Source organism: Mauremys mutica, chromosome 3 (assembly GCF_020497125.1).
Source record: "Mauremys mutica isolate MM-2020 ecotype Southern chromosome 3, ASM2049712v1, whole genome shotgun sequence".
NCBI classification, from domain to species: Eukaryota; Metazoa; Chordata; order Testudines; family Geoemydidae; genus Mauremys; species Mauremys mutica.
Window position 1 is genome coordinate 203,052,993 of NC_059074.1, and position 21,322 is coordinate 203,074,314.

Below are 21,322 nucleotides of genomic sequence, written 5' to 3' on the forward strand. Positions count from 1 at the left end.
AAAGATCACTCGATGCCCATGGTCATCTCTCCTAATGGCCAGTAAAATCTCAATTTGGAAGAATAATCCTCCACACCACCAGGGCTGCATCATAAAACCTGTTATGCTCTGAAAAGCAGCAGTCACTTGAGTGGCCATTATTAACTGTTTTCACTCGAGTCAGATTGTTCTAAGCAGGAATGGACAGTTTTATGCAGACTTTCTTTTGTACTACTCATCAAATAGCACTATCATAATATCTTCTTTGTGAAGCGCCTCAAAGCAAGCCCTTTCAAAGGCAGGAAGAAGGCAATACCTGAAGCTGTCTAATTACAGAGCTTGAGATATGCATGGCAGAGTATTAAAATAAATGGAATAGATGAATTACCAGAGGAGAGAGCTGGGCTGATAAACCATATTTAGTACACTAATCTTGAATGTTTGTTTTGCATTCTTTGAGCCTTTTAAGATGACAGGTTGTGATCAACTGCTTCCCTTAGAGGTTGGCAGCTTTCCTGCACTAGCATTTAATTTCTGTTTGATGTTTGCAACTTTATGTCAATGTACAAACTACTGTTAAGATATATAGCAGCGATTAAAATAATTCATCCATCTGGTTATAATTAAAGACTGAGTTAAATGCAATGACATCTTTATCTAGCAAAGCCGGCTCTCATCTTTTAAAATGAACCATGCACCTTGAACAATTTTTTTCCCCTGCAATGAACTCTTGCAGTATGGCTTTTCAATTAGAGTGAATTAAAACTCGTGTCATAAAAAGGATCTGAATTAATGACATCTACAGTAGAAATAAGACCGGAGTTGTACGTGTCTAACTTTTTCCCACATTCAAGAGTCCACGATGGGTCACTATGGGCAGTATGGGAAACCTGTGAATTCAGGCCTAGTGGTTTAAAAAGGAACAGCCAGGAGGAAAACAAACATTTAAATGAGAATCGGGCAGTATTTTCCACATGAAGTGGGACTGCTGAAGCTGCATGAGAGTCAAAATCCTCTCTGATCCTGCTGAAGTCAATGGCAAACCTCCAGTCTGCTTCAAATGAGCGAGAACAGGCTCTCAGTAAAGAGGAAGAATACAGAAACAGTCCAACATTTCTCACCCTGCAGATTCTCCCATACGCTCATCTTCTTGGGCAAGAAATAATTGGAAGCACCAGGAAGGGGAAACCACTCGAAACTGCAGATGGAGGTAAAAGATGTCTCTTCTGGGCTACCAGGCCAGGAGAGCTGCTATCCTGCTTTCTGACTCCTTTTACGGGCAGCAGGCCAGGAAAATGGGTTAACTGTGTGATGCATTTCCCCTCCTGGTGGAAGCGGCACAGAGCACTTGATCCCACACTATTCATGTCCATGCAAGTTTTCCTATTGGCCTGTAGAGGTCAGACAGAAGAAGCATGTTCTAATATTGCAATCAGGGAGTTTGAGGATTTGGGGAATATGTTTCCCCAATCTTGGCAATCATGAAGAGAGCTTGTCTGATCCCAGCATATATTTTGTTTGAATAGAGATCTGTAATAAAGTAATGAATGAGACTTGCTGTGGCTTGGGGTAGCAAAGGAATTCAAGAAAAACCTTTATCGGGATGCTACTTGGACAGGTGTGTATGGTAAGAGCCTCTCCCTAATCCCCACCCCCATACCTTATTCCAGGTGTAAAGCAGGATGCTGCTAAAAATTTCTGGGGTCTCTGAAGCTCTTTTTCCTCCTTTTTTCCTGTTTCACAAACATAAAGATCAACTTTTTCTCTGAATCCACGCATTACATATCAGCCTGTTGTTGACTGAGTGACTTCTGAAATCCAATTATTTTTCTGATTCAAAAATTAATTAAAGCTCATTTCAAAGTTATATTTGGGGGAGGAATTGTGATCCCTTTACATCATAGCAAACTGTAGTATTTTAGTTCTACCGTTAATTTGCTTAAATTTTTATTGTCATTTAACAGAATGTGTGTGCCTATAATAGTCTTATTTTTGTTCTACATCAGAATGAAAACAAACTTTGAAATCTTAAAAAAAAAAAGTGCCTTGTAGTTTTGCAGCCAGCCCTAGTTATAAGTATCTTCCATAAAAGAAAGTTATCCGCGAGAGGCTAGATTGGCATGAACAAAATTGTTCCATGTAAGTCAAAGGTACTATCCCAGATGACGACATAACAGTCTATTGCTATAAGGTAGAACTTTTTTCAAATCAGGACAGTATTTGTCTTAAATGGGCATTCAGTAAGATTAGAACTTTATAAGACTTCCACTCGGTGTATACCCACAACTTACCTTCAAGTTACTGCTGTGATTGCTTATAAAGGCCCTTAGCTCTTTTTTTGGCAGTGGGGGGAAGGGTTGGTGACTCATGATTTTTGAGCTTCCAGGGGTGGGAATACTGAGATGTGATCATGTCATGGACTGACTGTCTGCTCACAGGTTGATGAATGCCCTTCAGTCCCTTTTTTTAAAAAAAAACTGAATAATGATTGAATGAAAACAGTGATCACATGTGAGCCCAGATCCTCAAAAGGTATTTAGACACCTAGCTCCCATTGAAATCAGGGGGAGGTACGCACCTAAATATGCCTTTGGAATTAGGGACAAGCTGATTACAAAATAAGAATTGACCCAATCCAAATCTTTAAAAAAATCTTAAAACAAACAAACAAACAAACAAAAACATCTCACTTTACTCTGCCCAGTTTTCTCCAAGACAAGGAGGAGAAGGTAGGAATTGTGTTAGAGCAAATATTCACACAAATGGTTGATGGGGGGGACTTGAAGAACTAGTGGTTTCCACTCTGTTTTCACTAGTAATATAGTTATTTCTAAAATATAGCTCCTTCACGCCCTGGCTTTGCCTCAAATACATTCATGTTTAGAATGAAGGGGACCCTAGTTCCTCCAAGAAGTATGGGGGCGGGGGGGAATCTCATGAGAAACCCTGGTCTCATGAGATTTTCAGCTAAATATGCAGACCAACTTTAGAGGACCTTTGCATGAGCAGTCCAAATATTTGACTGCTTATCCAAACTGCACATCTGATTCTATTGCTGAATGAAACCTATATTAAAAGATAGCCAAAGCAACGTCACAAAAGCATGACATTCACAAGATAGAAGCAAAGTGCAATAACCTTTCTATATGGCATGTCCCATATTTGCTTATAAATTACATGCAGACACACTAGTTCCTTTTCCATACTAACAGTGATATCACAGTGTTCGGTGCCTCGCAGGGATGGCCTGAGAACATCCTTTAGGACATCTCTTAATGGAACAAATCTGAGCTGAGCTGTCCAAAGGGCTGTGGGAAAAGCTGACAACAGAAACAGGAGGGATGCAAAAGAATGAACCTGTTAACTGGCCAGTGTGAAGAGCGGGGCAATATTACAATCAGTCTCCATTCATGCTTCCACCAGTCTGTCTTAGAGCCAGGATCTGATACTCTGAGTCTTCTTATAGTAACACTTTACTCCATGAACCCCACGAGCTGTTGACTTCAGTGGGGATTCGGCTTTGAGTAAAATACTATTGAATGTGAGTAAGGATATCGGTCTGGCTCCTAGGGTTTTCTACAGTCCCCATTTTGCTGTTACTTCTCCGTTGCAGGGTAGTCTGTAGCCCTCAGCACCACAGTTGCTAAGCACTCCTTAGGACGGCTCACACAACCGCCCAGGACCGATTTCAGTGAGAAAGGGAATCTGTTGGGAAAATCACCCCTAGTGTGCACATTGTTTTACCCAAGTCTGGTTTGAAGCGCTGAGACGTTTCAAAAGCTGAATTGATTTTTAACTTGTGTTCCGGAACATTTGCATATTCTTATCACTGATTTTCATTACACAGCATTGTTAAGGTCAGAAGGGACCATTAGATCATCTTGTCTGACCTCCTGCATATCACAAGCCATTACATTTCACCCAGGTCCCCTATCCTGAACCCAGTGGCTTTAGTTAAAGCCAAGTGTCTAGTCCTCAGCAGGCTCTACTGTGGTGTGTCACAGGCAGGGAACAGGAGAGATCACGGATGCCTGAGGGCCCTGCAATAACAGGAATCCAAGGAGGTGAGATAGCTCAGATGACCCCAGCAGGTGATCCACGCCCCATGCTGCAGCAGAACGTGAAAAACTCCCAAGGTCCCTGCCAATTTGGCCGGTGGGAGGGATTCCTTTCCAACCCCAAATCTGGCAATCAGTTTGACCCTGAGCACGTGTGCAAAATGCACCAGCCAGGCATTTTAAGCTCTTAGAGGCAGGGATCATGCCTACTTGTCTACAGCACCTGGCCCAATAGGACTCCAACATGAAGGGCCTCTGGGCACTGCCATCAGAGAAATAGAGACCTTTTAAATGTTGTCTTTGTAATTGCCGCTATTTCTAAGTGAGATATGCGCTAGTCGCAGGTCTATCTATGAACGGCAGCAGTCATTTGAGAGACAACCGATAAGCACAGATAACAGTCTATTCACTTCCATAATCTGACTCCCATCTACTCTGCAGCACAATACACCTAAATTCCACAGCAGGGCCCCAAGCAGTCGATTTGTAACAGTATACAAACTCTGCCGCCGTTTGACTCTCCGGAGCTTATCCGAGGTACAGATGTTTTTAAGTGAACCAAATATTCAAATGAAGCATTTGATCCTCAGATTTTTAATCCAACAAAACCCCCCATATGTGTGATTTTTTTTCTGGTTCGCTTCCAGCTGCTGTGGAATTGACAGTTTACAAGTATTAGAGTGGAAAAGATGCTCTCCACAGAATCAAGAGCCAGTTCCAGTAGCCCACATCTAGTTCGCCATGAACATGTGTCACAAAACCCATCACCGCAGCACCAATGGGCACCCTTAGTGACAGGCTCTGGAATGAGCTGGCCTCTGGAAGTGGTCTCTCTGGATCTGGGTTTAGACTCCCTGGCAGGGTAGCATGGGGAAGCTTGCCGTGCAGCCGCTGCCCATATTAAACCTCGTCCGACAATAGAGGCGCTCACCTAACTCTGATCGCAGAGAGAGGACTAGTCTCCAGTGCTGTCAGTTTGGCTCCGTGGCAGAGCTTGGCATGGGCCTATCTGCCATGCTCCAGAATCTCCCGCTGAGGTTCCCGTTGTACTTCTCCCCACATTTCTTCCTTTATGCAGTCCCTGTTTGTGTCCCCACAAAAGGCCAGACTCCGCCTTGTCTGCCTCCTGCTAGCACTGGCCAAAATGCCACGCTTCAGACCAGGAAAAGGAAGTTGGACAGGGGTGAAAGAGGGGTCTCTCCATAACTATGGGGTCTATTTCCTTGCACTTCTGTGTTCATATCTCCAAGAAGAATTCCTCTGGGTAGCATCCACCAGCACCTTAGAGTCTTTCTTGGCTGGAGTTCTCCACTCAGTCTCCTCCGCCAGATCCCTTTGTTTGGCCCTATAAAGTGCACGCCTGTCCCTGCTTTCTCATAATCCGTCCCCCATAATTAGTTGATCCCACTTTTCCTTTGGTTCTTGTCAGGGGCAGGGCCTCTTGTTCTGTTTATTGGCAAGAGCCTCCTTCTCATGGTGTTCAGGGCTTTCTGCTCAGTGTCTACCTCTAGAGTCTTTATTTTGAACCTTTAACCTCACTTGCTTTGATTTTGTTGTTGTCCCGCCCTATTCAGTTGACTCCCTTCCGCCCCCCCATCCCCTCTGTTTTCATGGGCAAAATAGACTGGCTTCATGGCCCCTTCTTTCCTGCAGGGGGCAGGCTTTTCACTGTTTGCTGGGCTCTCCCTAGGAGACCAGGATGCACGCAGGCTGTATTCACTGCCATGAAATTCATACCCGACCCTTTTTTAAGGAATTATAAAAATAAAGGGTGACATGCTGGCTCCATTGAAGTCAATGAGAGTTTCATCATGGACGTCAAAGGGCCAGGATTTCACCCCAGCTCTGAGAGTACCAGTCTTTCTCCTTCATATATAGGAGGGGTTTTCAATTTGATCCCTTTAGAAATAATTTACGAATTCCCAATCATGACACTTCTGAGACTTTTTCCAGTCAGAAGACATTGGCACTGATAAGCCCATTAACCAAAATGAAAGAAAAAGGCCATGTGCTCCCAATCCCATATGGAGCACTGTAAATTTGCAACCACTTAACTCCATCCACGGTAGAAAACAAATTACATGCAAAGATGGATGCACATAAGAGGATGAGTATGTTGGAAATTGTACCAACTTCAGATTGCTCAAGGAATTAGCTAAGTGTGGCTGGTTGTCCAGAAGTTGTCACAAGATTTTCCCAGAATAAATTTAATATTCAAATAATGTTAAAAATCAGATTCCTTCCTTGAACAATTCATGAGGAACTCTCTTTTTTACGGGGGATTAGTTGGTTAAAAATAGATCTTACAAATAAATGCCTCTAAGTGTTCCCAGATCCCCTGCAGTAGAAATGTTTTCTGTATTTCATGTGGGGAGAAAATATGTCCCAATGAAAGGTAATGATATTTGGCCTCTCTACTGCTTAAGAACACTAACTAGGTTTTAAAAAAATTATTTACAGATCACCTTTGAACAATCCAGAAACTTTGCAGTTATGTGCTGAAGCCATAAGGAAACCTTGGGCACATGCCTTGATTTGTTTTCTTTCACAGATTCCCCAAAGTCCAGACTCAAAGGCTGTCACTCCATGTGATGCCAGGATACGAACGACGCTGGCAATCTGTGCCACAGGGCCCGGCTGGAAGCAATCTATCAGGGTTAGGTGAGTGCCGTGTTTTACTCAGTTAATAGCCTCATTTCAGAGCTGCAGTCCAGAACAAGGCGCTCTCTCTTTTTGAAGCGGAAAGACCACCTCGGTTGTGCACTCTCTTACCAGCAGCATGCTGCCCGAACCATGCCATAAAGAAAGACGAGAACTTTTTAAAGGAGGGGCCCTACACTGCTTCCACTGTGTGGAATCTTCTCAGAGCAGTGAGAAGGGGGAAAACAAATCACAGACAGCCCTGCTGTCAGTAGAATAGGCAAGACTAACCAAGCGACTGCTTACTTACACGGCTGGCTCTCCCCCAGAAAAGGAGAGGGCAGCCAGAGGCAGAGAAATGAAGCTCCCCATAAGGAAGAAGAGGGATGGGAAAATGCAACAGTTGGCAGGGGGAAATATGGCTTAGAGAGAGAAAAACTTGTGGTTGTACTCAAAGAGGGAGCCAGCCTCAGGAGTTTGGGGAGTGTCAGCCAGATTTGTGGGTTTTTTTGTTTTTTTGTTGTTTTTTTTTCATTTTGTGGGCACCAAACAAAAAGTCAGGGGGCAAATGAGCATGGGCTTTGCAGACCCAGTTTCGGGTAAGGAGAACCATGAATAACCTGGGACTGTTCAGAAAAATCCACATGACAAACTATCAACCCTGGCACCGTGTTTTCAAACCCATCTTCAGAATGAAGAGAGCCAGAAACATAGGGCAGAGATCAGCCTTCGTGTTTAAGGGAGCCCAAACATTAGGGAACCAGCTGCAGCAGATTGTGTGTACACAACTTAAAGTCAGGCCAGGGGCTCACAGTATGACACTGGGCAAATAGTTTAATCTCTGCGTCCAGTTCCCCGTCTGTAAAATGGGCATAACAACCCTCCCTTTCTCCAACCTTCTGTCTATCTCGTCCATTCAGTGTGTAAGCGCTTCAGGGCCGGGACTGTCTTTCACTACATTTTTATACAGTACCTAGCATGATGGGGCTCATCACCTGTTAAAGCAGGTGATAGACTCAGATGAGAAATTTTGAATCCAAACTTCCCCAAAGGAAAAGGCTCTACGGTTTTGACTGTGTCCATTTCTAGTACAGTGCATTTCGCTCCAAGTCACATCCTTATCAGAACTGGGTGTGTGAACAATGGATTTGCGGGTTTTGCTGGTTGAAGATTTCACCCAGCCCTTGTCCTCTCTCCTAGGAGCAAGGACAGAGTGGTACTATTTAAACATTACTACTACCACCGAGAACCTCCCTGGTATTACTGGAGAGGATGACTCAGACTGGGCGGCAGTACCAGACAATTGCTGCATCTATGAATAATAGTATGCCACCTGACCAGGATACGTCACAGACAACGGCCCATCTGTTCGCTAGTGGGTGATCATGGTTTGGCTGGAAGGTCATGGAAGATCACCCCACTTGTGATCCTCTCTAGTGCATTAAATAGGAATCATGGTTTCCATGACCCTCGTCCTCTGCTTGTGCACTCACACAGCCCAGTGAAAGATTAGGCTTCTAGACAAAATTTTCAAAACCACACCTATACAATTGAGGGGCCTAAAAAGTTCTGTTTTCAAAAATGTTATTCATTTAGGAGCCTGGGTTTCATTGAAAGTCAATGAAATTTCAGCAAACTTTTCTCAGAGATGAAAAAAATTGACTTTTTGTCTTTAAACAAAAGTTGAATCATTTGACTCCAGCAGCTGGGGCTTTAAGGAAAAAACAAATACTGTAAGTCTTGTGATGAAACCACAAGAGCTGGCAGTGCTGTGTTTTACACATATAAATGTAGCAGGGAAGTGAGAAGGCATTTGAATTTTGAGCTGTTTAGAAAATGTGAAACTTTTCTCCTAATTCCACTTGATCTTTGTTCAAGTAGGTATCTGCAGAAACAAAGTCTTATCCTTTGCAGTCAGATAGATTATGGGCTTGATCCTTTGAAGCTAGGTGGATTTTTGCTAGATTAGCTCCCAACAGAAGCAGGAGCAGGCCCAGTGTTTGCATTGCTGTGACATTAATATTTAACTCTGCAGCTATTGTGTCCTGCTTCCTTTTCCTTCTCATTTAACATGCTCCTGTATTTTGTTTGCTGCTGAGCAAATGGCACATCAAATTCAAATCAAATCAGTAAACTATCCACACCAGCAACTGGCCAAAAGCAAGCTGGCAGGAAGGTAGCTAGCTGGAGCCCCACGATGAAATCCTGGTTCCTATGAAGTCAATGATAAAACTCCCATTGACTTCAGTGGTACCAAGATTTCACCCCTCATCCAAAAATCAGAGGTTAGGCAGATCTGTGGAGATGCAGTCACGGCTAAATCTCTGGGCCTCCCAATTCTGGCACTCAAGAGGCAAATCTGATGTAAGATGTGCTGGTTGGTTTGTGCCCCTGGCCATCATGATTCCTACAAACTACTCTTCAGGGCTGGATTCGGTCCAATAAAAACATGATTCACAGCGGGTCCTGCAATAATAGTGTCTACCACTCACTGACTTCAACGGGCATTGGCTCAGGCCCATAGTGCCTATAGGTGGTCATTGCCTCCTATGAAGAGCAAAGCATCTTCCACGCTCAGTAGCGCTTTGATGTGAACAAAGGGTTTCAGCACCATTCGTGAGCTGCTCAGCACCTCCTGGGGCTGGGCCCCTGAATTTTAAGAGTTCCTCTAAAATTTTATTTTCAAGGGTCCTGAGAGACTGTTTCAGACTGGAGCTGTGTGATGTCTCTTCCCTGCCACAAAACACATCCTAATTTTAAAACACCCATTGGTGAAATTCCTGGTGTTGCTTTACCCAGGATCACTCCTGTTAATGCTGTTCTCTGTGTTTCCTTTCAGAGGCATCTGAGATCGCTCAAACATTGAATTTGCATAATGAGTTTACAACTTACATAAAGAGGTGATCGAGTAGGACATGCTAATACCTAGCTCTTATACAGCATTTCTTATCAGCAGATCTCAAAGCACTTCACCATCTTTCTTTAAAATATATGCATCTTCACAACATCCCTGTGAGGTAGGGCAATTCTATTTTAACTGTTGTACAGCTGGGGAAACTGAGGCACGGTGACACTAAGGGACTTAAGCCAAGGTCACACAGGAAGTCTGTCGGGGAGCAGGGATGCACATAACAGATAGCCAAAGGGTGGTGAGAAAGGTCTCTACCACAGGCTGACAGCCTGGTGATCATAATCATTGCAAAATGTATGAAAGGATAATATTTAATCAATTGTGTATCTACAATGAAAACTACATTCTTAAGGGTTGTAAGTTAAGACAAGTCACCAGAAGGTAATAAATAGGTTCTGGTCAGGTAGGGGGAGCAGACATCTCCCTGGCTGGTCATTGTGTCTTACAGTGCAAATCTGTTTGCATACAGAACCACCTGCTAATCAAGACTGAGAAGGTGACAAGAGAGCACATTATCTATAGGAAGACACAGCAAGGGATACTATTCAGGGCTGAGGTCAAAGAATTAGTCTGGTATATCAGGAGAATGCAAGGAGACACACGGGAGCCTTCAGTGAGGAAACAAGCCACGGCCTCCACTTTTCTCATGACAAAAAGGGATCACAGCCTATCTGGCTGAAAAACGCTGGTGAGTAATACTATAAAGACACAACAGTAACTAGCTGAGTATGTCTAGTTTCTAGAATGAATGTCACAATTTTAATTTACATGTAGCCATTTGGTTCCCATATTTCTATTTGCGGTCGTTTAAATCTCTGTTCTTCGTTAAATAAACGTTTGCTCCTTTTCACTATAAACATATCTAAGTGCTGTGTTTTAAAGCAAGTGGTGATCTAAGGGGAAGCTGGGGATTGCAGCTGCTGCTGCTTTGGGAGCAATAGACCTGTGAATTCCAGCAGCATCCAAGGGGACACTCAGAGGACTAGGTGCATGCCTATTGCTAACCTAGAGAGAGCGCGGGCCCTGCGAGGCCTAGTGGGGAAGGCTTGTGTTGCTCGTTGCTGGTGGAGTTGAGGAGCTGACCCCACAGGCATAGACAAGGTTTCCTCACACTGAGGACAGGTGGGAGCGAGTTGCTTAGCAACTCTGGGGACCCCCAGGAAGCCTCACAGTAGGGCCCAACTAGCTGAAGCCTAAAGGTGAGTTGAAGGACATAAGTGAGGAAAAAATCAGTGTGGGGACGTGTGGGCTCCATTTCTTAGTGTCAATAGTGTTCTATAGTAGAACTGAGTCTCACTGCACTGAGATGGAGGCAGGGTTGGGTCTGAAATAAGGCACAGTTGAGTGATCAGACCAGTCAAAACCATTCCCAGAGCTGATCTAAGGCCAGGGGAACATCTTAAGGGGCCAGATCCTGCTCTTCTTATTCACACAGCGAGTCCTGTGTATGTCGCTGGGAGTAGGATCCGGCCCAGTGTGAGTACATCCCTTGCCCTTGTGCCAGAATACATATTAAACCAGACCTTGTGAGGATCCTCAGTGAGCCTCTCCATTAACAATGGCACACCTCATTTTGTGTCACGAAGAGGCAAGTACCACTGCCCTTACTTCACAGGTGGGAAAACAGAGACACAGAGACGTGCCCACCATCACACAGCAGGTCAGCAGCAGAATTCCAGGCTTCTTGGCTCCCAAGCAAGGGCACTAACTGCACAGATATTCAGTTAAGTTGCTGTTTTAGCATTGCCTCTCCCTCCCTGCCTCACGCCCCAGGGTGACTGACCCTGGCACAGGACACTTTCAGAAACACCAAGGCACCCTGGAACATATCCCTCCCCACACAGGCAGAAAGGAGGAGAGCCATAAAAGGAAGCTCTAGTTGCTGGATACACACCAGATGATAACCTGGTTATCGAAAGGTGCATCACAATGTGGGAGTACCAGAGAAAGCACGGAGACTCGCCCACACATCGGTTAAATGAACAAGGAGAAGTAATTAGCAGGCCAGGTGACAGATGATGCAATTATGAAAATTTAATGCACCCAATGGTGAAAACCTCAGCTAGCACAAAGGTGAAAACCTCAGCTAGCTCTGAAGTCAGATGCTATAAGTAAGTTTCAACAAGAGCTATTCAGCACCGAGGGTTCAGATCTCAAGTCAGTTTGTTTCCCATTTCTTTCATCTCCATCCGCCCTGGGAGGCTTGCTCTTCCAGGAATCTGTCAACATCTCCTGTCAACGAAAAAACAAACCCACCGCTTCCAAATTTAAGACAGTCTAGCAGAGAATGCTAGAGGAAAAAAAAATAAAAAATCAACTGTCAACCTGGGAAGCGTCTGTTTGACTCCAAAAAAGGCCATCCAATGCTTGAGAAGAGACTAGGTAATTATAGAGATGAGTCTGAAAGGGAATTTCTTTGCTGTCTCTGGCTACTTTAAAGACTAAAGGCCAAATACAGAGGAGGCATACAAGTTGGACCCTTTACAGGCCAGATCCTCAGCTGGTGTAAATTAGCATAGCTCTGTCACTGTCAGTGGAGCTATGCCAATTTACACCAGCTGAGGACCTAGTCCAGTCTCCCTTCAAGTAACTTATACCCAACTCTACCGATGTCTTGGACTCTACATTGGGATAACAAATACTAGAACTAAAATTCATTTGCGAATTTAACACCATTAATTTGGGCTTGAATAGGGACTGGGAGTGGCGGGCTCATTACAAAAGCAGCTTTGCTTCTCCTGGAATTGACAGGTCCTCATCTATTATTGGGAGTGGACTACATCCACCCTGATCGAATTGGCCCTGTCAACACTGGTTCTCCACTTGTGAGGTAACTCCCTTCTCTTCATGTGTCATATAATGCCTGCATCTGTAATTTTCACTCCATGCATCTGAAGAAGTGGGTTTTTTACCCACAAAAGCTTATGCCCAAATAAATGTTAGTCTTTAAGGTGCCAACGGACTCCTTGTTGTTTTTGTGGATACAGACTAACACGGCTACCCTCTGATATACTTAAATACCAAGAGGCTGAAGGTGGTGTAGATTCAGGTAGGGTGATAATTATTTTGAAGTACACTTTCTTCTGATTCGTATCTTGTGTTAAGATGTGGTTACACTTGAAGTCTCTAGAGCTCAGAGATGCTGGAGGCCACTAGAGAGGAAAACGAAGTCCATAGGGATCGGTTTGCTCCAAACTAAATTACTATTCATCATGGCTCAGATAATCCTGCATTGGACCCCAAGGATCTGAGATCATGCCTATGAGTCTATGAATGGCTAGAACCTAGGGAGATTCTAATGCCTTCGTTAAAGCAACAAACAAAAGTAGTTTATCTTAACAAATAAAGACAGGGTAAAAGGGTAAGAAGATCTCCCCTAGTTAAATATTTACCCTTGAAGTCCTGATTGAACAGGTAATACTAATGAAAGCTTTACCTTAGACGAAGATGGTTGACAAAAGGAGAAATAATAAGAAAAACATTTGAAATTTTGAAGTAATTTTCCATTCCAAAAGGAGAATGATTTTTAGTTTAAACAATTTTTTTTTAATTTTGAATAGAAACATTTCAAATACTTAAGATCCCAATTTTGAAAATGTAATTTGGGTTTTTTTTCTAATTTCTTCACCGCTCTTTTTTTAAAAGCTTTCCTTTTTGTCACAGAATGCAATGGAATTAAGAATGGATGGTGGTTTTTACCTTTTCATTTTTCTCTTCCCCCCCCCGCCCCCCACTTTTGGCATGCTGTAACTTTTCAAACTTTCCTACTGGCACTTTTGAACTTAATTGTTTTACTGCATTCCTGTCAAAAAGAGTGGTGAGATAAAGAGCAAAGTGGGAGATGTTTTTCCCCCATCAAACAATTCAAAAGATCAGAATTTCTGCTTTCAATTTTAAAATATTTTTGCTGAAAAACTTTCCATTTTCGTAAAATGACCAGTTTTCATCCAAAAGTTTTGAACAAAAAGCACTGACTAGCTGTAATAGACAGGTTGACTGCATTTAAACTACTGCTCTAAAGGCCTAGTTGATACCATGGTTAGACCTCTAGTAGATGCCACCAGTCTGTATCAGAGTTCCTACTGCTGTTGCTACAACTAGTGGAGCTGAATTGCTGCTAGCAAAACTGGGATGCAAATAAGGCCCTGAAGAACCCAGTAAACTTTCCAAAGAACCAATTTGCATGTCAGTTAAACATCCCAAATGTTACATACGCCTAAAAAAGTGAATAGTTAAATTAAGCTCTAACTCTTTGGTAACACTCATGGCTGAGGAAATATCATCTAAGCCGAAAAACTAAGAATTTGAAGAAGAAAGCGTTGGCTTCTTATGTTTTACTTCTGCATTGTCACACAGATCATGTTTATTCTGCATCAGTTTCCTGTCAACACTCTTTCTTATTGACCAATAAACACTCTTGGATTGTAGAGATGTATTGCTAGAAAGTGTATTGGGGATCAGTTTCTGTAAATCTTCTGAGTGGTATGAACATTTGGATTTAAACAGAGTTACAAGCATTTGATCATTTAACATTTGAGTCCAAACCATTTCTGTCCACAGATGTGGAGTTAGTATCTGATGCTTCCACCTAGCCTAACCAAAACGTTGAGATTCAGTCTTATTTTAACTGAACATATCCCAGGTTATTTGTGTCTCTCTCTCAGGTCTCATTTTTGCAGAAGCAAGTTACTCTTGTAATGGGCTGTAAATATTTTTTCCTTCCATTTCCTCTCATTTATTCTGCTCTGTGGCATTATCTGATAAAACACACTATGGACGCCCTGTGGAAAACAAAACCACATTAGTAGGAGAGACCACCACATGCTCAATGACCCAACATCGTTGCTGCAATTGGCTTGGGTCATCTTGCTGGTAGTTCATGGAACTAAGCTCTTTAAGGGCTTGTCCAGATGAACACGTAGTGCATGACCAGCTATGTAAATCTAGCATACCGTACACTCGCTGGTCACATGGACTCTGCTACTGCACACTAAAAGTTCTCTAGTGTGCTTTGATCTGCCCTGCTTTGGAATGGGAGTAGATGAATGGTGACAGTGCTTCCTGAGCTAAGAAACATTCCTTTGGGTTATATCTGAAGGCTGGAATTTTCAGAGGTTATTAAAGAAGTTAAGTGCCCAACTCCTGTTGAATTTCAATGAGATTTGGGTGCCTAAATCCTTTAGGCTCCCTTATAATCCTGGCTGTAATTTTATTTTTATGGGTAGGCAATTTGATTGAAGGAATGTCTCTGGCTCCATCAGTGTACATACAGTGCCTAGCACAACGGGACCCCAGTCCTGATCGGAATTATGTGCACTGTTGCAATAAATAAATGGTGGGAAATCTCAATTATTTTCTTTTCTCTTGTTTAATGTTATAATCCATGGCCAGACCCTCAACTGGTGTTAATCAGCCTCGCGCTACAGAGTATCCAGTGTGCTCATGTAGCCCTACTCAACCCCCTCCCACTCCTCAGGAAGTCACTACGCGGAGCAACCCCTTCCCCTCAGACTTGTCAACAGCCGCAGACTTGCCACTTGCCCATTTTGAGATTCCAGCCCTGACGGAAGGTGATGGGAATTGAACGCTGGTTCTCAGGAGCACCTGGCTTTGTTATCTCGAAGGACAGGGGGAGGCTTCAGGCGGTATCACTCCATGCCATGTCCTGACACTTGACTCACAAAGTGGTACTGGTGTTGGCACGCCTCCAGGCTGCAGATAGCGCCTGTCAGCGGGGAGGTGAAGCGGAATGGGAATAGAACAGAGACGGGGATGCAGCCACTTCTTTTAGGTGAGTGCAGTATCTGAGATCGCCTGGCGGTCCTTTTTCCCTTCTTGCTCCCTTTGCCCATCAAGATTTCTTCTGCAGGCATCACAGTGGTGTCAGAAGTAGGGTAGTGCTGAGGAGCTGTGGTCTCTCTCATGATGGAAGACAGAGAGCCTGATTTAATGTCAACTCCAATGGGCTGTAAATGACCAACCCCCCCCCCCACACACACACACACACACACACACCACCACCGTCATTCTAAAAACAGCTTTCCTGGCGGAAGCTCAGACTAAACAAAACTGGGCAGCTTTCGCTCTGGCTGCTTAGTTACAATAAGGAGGCCAAGCAATGGCAACAAACTATTGTTCCCATGTATTTCCAGCTCTTCTTCTGCCAACGTGGCACTCATTCTCCACTCAGGAACGCAGTGTCCCTGCTGGTACCATGCCAGTATCCAGCTGCAAGTAGAGAGAGAGTCCTCATATAAGATCTGAGTTACACTAGCACCTGCCCCTCTCAGCCATGCACACAATCTGTGATGTGTAGGGTGACCAGAAAGCAAGTGTGAAAAATCGGGACGAGGGGGGGAGTAATAGGAACCTATAGAAGAAAAAGACCCAAAAATCAGGACATCTGGTCACCCTATTGATGTGCCTCGATCCTATATACTTTAGAAGGACTGAATTACTGGGATCCATTCTGTACTTGGATCCCCTCATGTGACAGAACACCACACAGCTGCTAGGCTGACCAGATCCTCTGTTTTGTTACAACCCCCCCCCCACCAACTTAGCAGCTCCATCCCTTTTGGAAGTGACCTTACGGTGGCTATGACAATATCCACCTGTTTCTAAGTAAAGAAGTGGTGGATAGAGTAGGGAGCAGGCACTGGGTTAGATACCCAAAGGTCAGGAAAAGTAAGTGGGGTAGAGACATGGTTGATTCCAAAGACCCGCGAAAGCAGGGAAGCTACATGTTTTGATGTGCTTTTGAGCTCGTTTTTTAGAAGGGGATTACTATTTCTAGTAGGCACCGTTTTACTCTGTTTGTGATCGAAAAGGAAGATTTCCAGCCAAGAGTCCACAGTCCTAGAATTTATTATAAAATTAAGATTGATCACCTGGTTTGTTTTGAGTACATAAGTGCCACCGGCTATAAACTAATCAGGACAGCAAGACCTCTCTCTCAAAACCAGGTACCAGATGATCTTTTCTCCATTGCTGATACTGCCTGTGTTATGTGCATTAGACAGTTAGCAATGCCATAGGAAGGGCAGAAAGATACTGGCTTCAGTGAGAAACAAGATAACAGTGGGGAAAAGCAGCTGCTTTAGAGAAACTTCACTGCCTCTAACGTACCAGAACTGTAGAGGCATTTAGGGGGTTGCTCTTTTATCAGTGCAGCTGCATGTGACAATTCAACTTCCAAGTGGTCTCCGCTTTTGTTACTCTGCATTGAAAAATGCCCTAAAAAAACCAAACCCCAGTGGTGCTTTGTACTGGGATTATATGCTTGAAAAGAACAGAACAAATTGTATTTAGAGTGATCTGTTTGGCATGATAAGAGAAAGTCTGAAAGAACAGCATTTAGGAATCAGAGCAAAAGTTTACAACTATCAGTCTTATTGCAAGGTGTGAGTACAGTGACACAGGCTTAGCTATCAGATGCCATGACAGGAACACATTTATCCAAAAGACAACTAATTTTGTTGTCCCAAGCTCACAAAATAGCAGCTGCTGGTATAATGCATTTACAGCTTTCAAACACACATCCCAAGCATCTTTATCGTCTTAGCATCCTGAGATAAAATATTTCCCCAGATTTTTTTTAATCTGGATGTCTTTCGAAGACTACAGCATTTGCAAACCCAGTATAATTTATGGTCTCTCGGTACATTTGAAATTACACTTCTAAGTTAGGTACTTATCTGGCTCCCATAACTAGTACTCAGCATGTCACAGTCTTTAATGCATTTATCTTCACAACACCTATCTGAGATGGAGCAAGCTACTATACCCATTGTACAGATGGGGAAGTGATGCACAGGGAGGGTAAGTGACTTGTCCGAGGTCACACGAGAAGCGCATGGAAGAGCAAATAATTCCGAAGAAGACTGGTCCACCGGCTAAGGCAGTAGCGTGGGGTTTGAGAGACCTGCATTCAAGTTTGCACTTCACTATAGACTTCCTGCATGCTGCTGAGCAAGTTACTTACTTCCTCGTTTCCCCGCCTGTCAAATGAGGGCAAATAGCACTTCCCTTTTTCACAGGGGTGTTGAGGGGAAATACACTGAAAGACTGTGGGGTGCTCAGATGGTCACTGGGGCCATATAACTACCTTAGACAGAACTGAACCTGGATTTCCTGAGTCCCAGCCCAACCACCTTTCTTTAGTGATAGCCCCCCAACACACGCACAGACACACTCCCAATGAAATATGTTTTTCCACAAAGCATTTTTCCATCCATGTGCTCCCAATGCATTAGAGCACTATAACCCTTCTCGGGTCTTATTGGCCAAGACTATACACACGCCTGCCATTTCCTTGGGCTGGAAAGGAGTTTGAAGTCCCACTGTTGCAGTCACATAGAAACTGCTCTGGAAGCAAATGTCTAAGGCTGACAAAGAGTGCACGGGAAGGAAAAATGAAGTAGAGGACTTAATAGACCTTTTCCTTACCTAATGTAGGTTGTTCCGTTACATACAGTAGAAAGTAAGGCAAGGTTATCCTGCAGCACACAGAACATTTTTTGCCTCTTTAAATGTATTTTGAAACATTTTTGGAGACATATGCAACTTCTCAAATCTGCAGTCTCCCTAGGTTCATCATGGCACCCAAAAGCGAATTCCTGTCTGGCTTTAATCCCAGGCTAAAGTAATGATGGCAAAGAACAATTTTCTTCCGGCATCTCATGCACTGAATGATCAAGGAGTTCCTTAACATTTTTATTCTATGTTCCTGCTGTGCGTGGCCCATTATGTTGCTGCTTGAAGACCAACGGATTGTGTGTAGGAAGTCCATATTTCCAGTCTGTAAGTTTGTAGAAACACTGTTAGGGCCTGATCCAAAAGCTATTTAAATTAATGGGCTTTTTTTAATCAAGCCCCTGGTGATTATGAGTAAATCGAATATGTGCGAGCACTGTACAATGTGCATTATTGCTTATTGGTTGGGTGCCAACAATATGCTCAATGCCGTACAAAACACAGCGGAGACGCAGTATGTAGGTGGCCCTTACAGTCTACGATCACGATTCTACAAACACATATGTTCATGCTTTGGTTAACATCACTTATAAAGACCAAGGGTAAAACTTTCAAAAGCCCCTAAGGCCTAGATCCTCAAAGGTATTTAGGTGCCTAGTTCCCATGGGAGATAGGCTCCTAAATACCTTTGAGGATGTGCCTAAGTGATTTAGGAGCAGTTTGTGCACAAATTACTCTCCAGAAGTCTCCTCTTGAACTGTTTACACACAATTTTGCCCTTATTGGTTAATCCAGTTTAATCCAACTGGTGCAAACTCCCATCTGGACACTCATTTCTATTTAAAAGTGGCTTATTTTGAATTTGCTAAACCCCATTCCTAACTGACAAACTAAACTGAAATGAGCCTGGCTTAATCTGTAATAAGCATATCCAAGCAGCCTTTTTTGCTCATTTTTGCAGCCTTTTTTGCTCATAACAGGGGACTTTAATGCCAAGATTGGGGGTGATAATACAGATAGGAGATCATCATGGGAAAAGGGATAGGATTAAGAAACAAGTGGGGCAATAGATATCACAGACTTGAAGCAATCAGCAGCTTGTTTATAACAAACACAGTGTTTCAGCTCAGGCAAGAAAGAAACATGGATTTCTAATGATGCGGATACAAGAAATAGGATCAACTTCATCTTAGTAAGACAATAGTGGAGATCAAACGTACTAGACTGCAGGATCTACAGAAGACTAAATACAGACTCAGACCACTGGGCAGTGATTGCTATAATCAGGATCAGACTTAATATTTTAAAATTTGCACACACACACAAAATGGGAGTCTATAGTGTCAAAGCTCTGAAGAATGCAGACCCTATTGGTGCCCGCTTTTCCCCTCTCTTAGACTTGCAACAGTAGAACAACTTTAGGCAGAGGTGAAAGACATCACTCATGCTATGACCAAAAACTTAAAAGATGGAAAGATTATTTTCATCAGCCGTTGAAAAGTCAAGTTGACTCAGCTCTCCTTGAGGCTATCAGCTGTGAAGCAAAGGCGAAGAACACATACTGGACGCAGAAATTGAATATGCAGTCAGGTCCCTGAAAAGCGACAAGGCCCCTGGTCCAGATGGTCTACCTCCTGAAGTGTTAAAACCTGGCAGAAAAAAAAAATGTGGTCATGCTCCTTTGTAAACTATTTACCCTCATTTGGATGAAGGCTGAAGTCCCCAGAGACTGGCCGTGCTCAATCATTGTACCACTCTTTAAGAAAAGTGACCCGACGGATTACAACAACTACAGAAGATGCAGCCTTATCAGCATTCCTAGCAAGGCATTCTGTACAGTGTTTCTAAGCCGAATTAAAAGGAGAGCAGAGGAAATCCTGTGAGGCATGAGCTGGCTTTAGACCTGGATAGTCCACTATGGATCAGATATTTGTTCTTTTGTCAAATCTTGGAGACACAGAGATCAATGAATCCCTGTTTAGCACATTTGTTGATTTTAAGAAAGCCCTTAACTCCATTAATAGAGGGTCTGGGGAAAGCACTCAAGTGGTATGGCTTTGGCAGCAAGTTGATTCAAAATCTGCAGTCTGTATAGTATAGCTCAGCGGTTCTCGAACTGTGGGTCCCGAGTTCATTTTAATGGGGCCGCCAGGGCTGGCGTTAGACTCGCTGGGGCCCAGGGCAGAAAGCCAAAACCCGAGTCCCACCATGAGGGGCTAAAGCACAAGCACGAGGGCTTTGTTCCCACAGGGCTCGGGCTTCAGCCCCACGCTTTGGGCTCAGGGTTGGGCTTTCTGCCCTGGGCCACAGTGACTCTAATGCCGGCCTTGCTGAAGCCTGAGCCCCTCCATGTTGGGCTGAAGACCAAGTGAGAGCAACTTAGGTTCCTGAGGCCCCCTGTGGTGCGGGATTGTGTCCTAATTTTTGTTGTCAGAAAGTGGGGGTGAGGTGATAGTACAATGAAGTTGCTGTATAGCTTGACAATACAGTATGAGTCAGTGATGAACTGAAAGAATCGTTAGAAGTAGAAACTGGAGTCAACCAAGGATGCATACTCATTCCAATACATTTTGCTCTATACTTAGACAACATCTCATCCAACTCCCTCAGTAACGTTGGTGAAGGCTGCAGGATATCAGGGCAAATTATCAATCGCCTTGACTTTGCAAACAATATCATGATAATGCCAACAGAGAAATACAATCACAAAGCAGCAAGTAACCTGTATACTACAGCCAGAGAATGGAGATTTAAAATGAATGAAAAAAAGACCAAACTAATTGTAATTTCGGGGGGGGAGGGAATCAAGAAACCGGCTAAACTAGTAATTAATGATGTAGACATTGAACAAGTAGAGAGTTTCTGTCACTTGGGCTCCATCATAACATATTACAACTGCTCTGAAGATGACATCAACAAGCAGCTAGCTGCTGCCAGCAGAATGGTTGTGTGCTTGAATAAATATGTTTGGAATCTTAAATGAGCATCCAGGACAGCTAAAACTGGATTATATACAACACTTATTGTTTCCACATTACTTGATGGTTGTGAAATATGAGTACTGACAAAAAGCCCAGAGCAAAAGCGGCAAACATTTGGAACGCAGTGCTTCCACCTTATCCCAGGTGTGACAAGGCTAGATAGACTAAAAAATTACGACAAAGTGCAGTGTGTGACTACAGTCAAAAGGCGCTCACTGCAATGGTTTGGCCATGTTGTTAAGACGATCACATACTCAGGGCTGGCGCTTCCATTAGGC